The 2,930-nt window shown below is 36.0% G+C and overlaps 1 long non-coding RNA gene across 1 annotated transcript in view; it reads left to right on the top strand.

Moving 5' to 3' along the window:
• Positions 1-2,571, top strand: part of LOC111087480 — a 12,440-nt gene extending 9,869 nt beyond the window's left edge. Inside the window, exons 2-3 of the long non-coding RNA XR_002612153.1 lie at positions 437-682; positions 2,419-2,571. This is a non-coding gene — a long non-coding RNA (uncharacterized LOC111087480). The remainder of the gene's footprint in view (positions 1-436; positions 683-2,418) is intronic.
• Positions 2,572-2,930: the final 359 nt, after the last annotated feature.

Here is a 2,930-nt window from a genome sequence, read left to right as displayed (position 1 = left end):
GGTGTCACGGGGATTCGAACCCGCGACCCTCAGATTGCGAGTCGAGTGCCCTAACCACCTGGCCATGCCAGGCCATTTTCCTAAGGATATTGTCATAATCGACTCAAGTTTAAAATGATTTCATACGCAGAATATTTTTAGTAGGATACGCCTTTCCATTTGGGAATTGTACATCATCCATCTACATAAGCAGCAAAATTCTCTGAGGGAACTCTCTTTTGAACCTTGAACTCTTTGGCATAACTCAGATATGATTCTATCACAGTCAGTGAGTTTCTCCTTTATCCAGACAAGCATTGGCCTGTAAAACTCAACATCAGATGTTGTATCCATTTCAAAAGAGTAACATTCGTGAAATTTTCAGAGAAGAGATTCGGGTTACCCTAACCTGTACCCCTAAACACCGAAATGAAAATCTGTTTCATCTCATTCATAGGGAACTATGGCAAAGAAGAAAAAATATATCTTGTGGCAACTCAGCCAACATCAGTTTGAGATACCAATGATGCCTGGGGAACAATGTAAGATCAGGAATCCCAGATTTTGGACATATGTTTGGTACCTGATCCGGGATGGTGAAATGATGAGCTACCATAAGAATAATGTCTTCCATTTTTGGCATGATCTTCAGTAATCATAGCAGCATGTTTCTCATCTTGGAGAAGCTCCCTCTGTTCCACAGGTCATTATCTTTTTTTTTAAAACAAACAAATATAAATTTTTATATTTGTTTTAGAATTTAGTTACTGATTGTTTATGTTTTTATAAAATCTTTTTAAAGCTTTCCTGTAAAATATTTATTTTATAAACCTGTATATTTTATATTTTTCTTACTCAAAAAACATTGCATGCAATTTCACTATGTTTACAATCACTTCTGTTAAAAAAATAAGTTTTTATGATATGGAAAGTATATGCAAACGAATTTTTATTGTTAAGCAAAAGATTTCGCTTGATATATGTAATAAATTTCAAGCCCATTATTTGTTTATATAAATTGTTATATATTTCTTTTGGAAATTTTCTTTGCCCATTGAAGCAGCTACAGTGCCTTGCTAAAACCTTCACCCCTCTGTGCTGGTATTATATTTTAGGTATTTTCTTGATAAAGACATAACTCAAATGGCCAAAAATATTAATTATCTTAATATTGAATAAAAAATATTGAAAGCACATGTTGCAAAATTATTCACCCTCCTCAGCTTTTACCATCGTAGATTTAACTTTACGTCACTACCTTGCTGAATAAATACAAGTGGCTCTGTACAACAGATACCAAAGTATATTATAGAGCCATGTGAAAAAATACTTTAGGTCATATAGAGCCATCAGAGTATTTTGAAAGTTAAAATTTGGTTTACTCTTACATATTGAGAATGATGAGAAAAGAACTCTCTACAGACCTAAGGGAGAAGATTGTTCAGAAGCACATTTTCGGAGAGGACAATAAATAAATTTCTAAGATTCTCAATTTGCCATTAAGTACTGTAAATCGTTTGTGAAGAAATGGAAAGTGTGTCACACTACCTCAACCTTCCCAAGATCAGGTCACCCTAAGAAAGTCTGCACTCGAACAAGCAGAAAAATCGTCAGAGAAGCGACTGTTAAGCCAACATTGATACTGAAGGAGCTGCAAACTTCAATAGCAGCAACTAGAGTTACTGTACACATCTCGACGATATCATGTACCTTACACAAAAAAAAGGCTTGTATGGTAGGGTGGCAAGAAAGAAACCACTACTTACGAAGATGCATCTTACACTGCAAATGGACTATGCCCTTAAACATTTCAATAATTCTACAACAATGTGACCCGGCAAATACAGTCCCTACTCTCAAGCATGATAGTGGGTCCATAATGCTGTGGGGATGTTATTTTCTGCAGCTGGCACTGGAGAACATGTACTTATTCAAGGGAGCATAGACAGTGCAAAATATAAACAGATGTTGGAGGTAAACGTGAAGAAGTTAACTGAAAAACTAAAACTCGGTCGAAGGTTTACATTTCAACAGGACAATGATCCGAAATACAGATCAAAGGTAACCCAAGAATGGTTTTGGAGAAAGAAAATTAAAGTCCTTGACTGGCCAAGCAAAAGCTCAGACCTAAATCCACTCGAAAATCTGTGGAGAGACTTGAAAATTGCTGTGCATCGAAGATATTCCACCAACTTACAAGAACTGGAGGATATCTGCAAGCAGGAGTGGGAAAAATTATCTCCAGCAAACTGTGCAAAGCTTGTGGAAGGTTATCCAAAACGACTTTCTGCTGTTATGACTGCCAAAAAAGCTTCAACCAAATATTAACTGCATAATCATGCTAGGGGTGAAGACTTTTGCAATATGTGTTTTCAAGTTTTTTTGAGTTATACCACTAAAGTGAGAAACAATGTACCATTTGTTCTTTGTAATCTTTAGAAATGGGTCTGAGATTAATATCGACAGTGGACGTCATGTGATGCTGGAAATACGTCATGAGTTTCTAGAAGGATCATGACTGTTCCTGACAACTCTAGTGTTTGCCAGACGCCCTCTATTTTTGTATATAAGCCCAGCAAAAAAAAAGCGGAGATATAATTGCAGATAGATGAAGATAGAGACAGATAATTGAGTCAAGTGAGCAGTAGTGACCGTAAGTAAAGTGCGTGAACAGTTGTGAATTATAGCGTGTGTTTAAGTTAAAGTGATTGTGGAAATTCTGTGTATTGCAAAGTTGTATTGAGAAAGAATAAACTAGTTTTATTTAAGAAAGGACTTGTATCGCTGAAGTTCCTCGGGAAGAATTTATACCGAAAATTAACAAACAACCAGACACTTAACAAATTGGTGTCAGAAGTGGGATTGAAAAAAAAGAAGATGGAAACGAGAAGTGGCAAATCAAACTACAGCTTAGCAGATTTGATGGCAGCAATGCAAGAACAGCAAATGAC

This window comes from Limulus polyphemus, unplaced genomic scaffold (assembly GCF_000517525.1).
Source record: "Limulus polyphemus unplaced genomic scaffold, Limulus_polyphemus-2.1.2 Scaffold2205, whole genome shotgun sequence".
Classification (NCBI taxonomy): Eukaryota; Metazoa; Arthropoda; class Merostomata; order Xiphosura; family Limulidae; genus Limulus; species Limulus polyphemus.
This window is presented reverse-complemented; position numbering and strand designations above follow the sequence as displayed.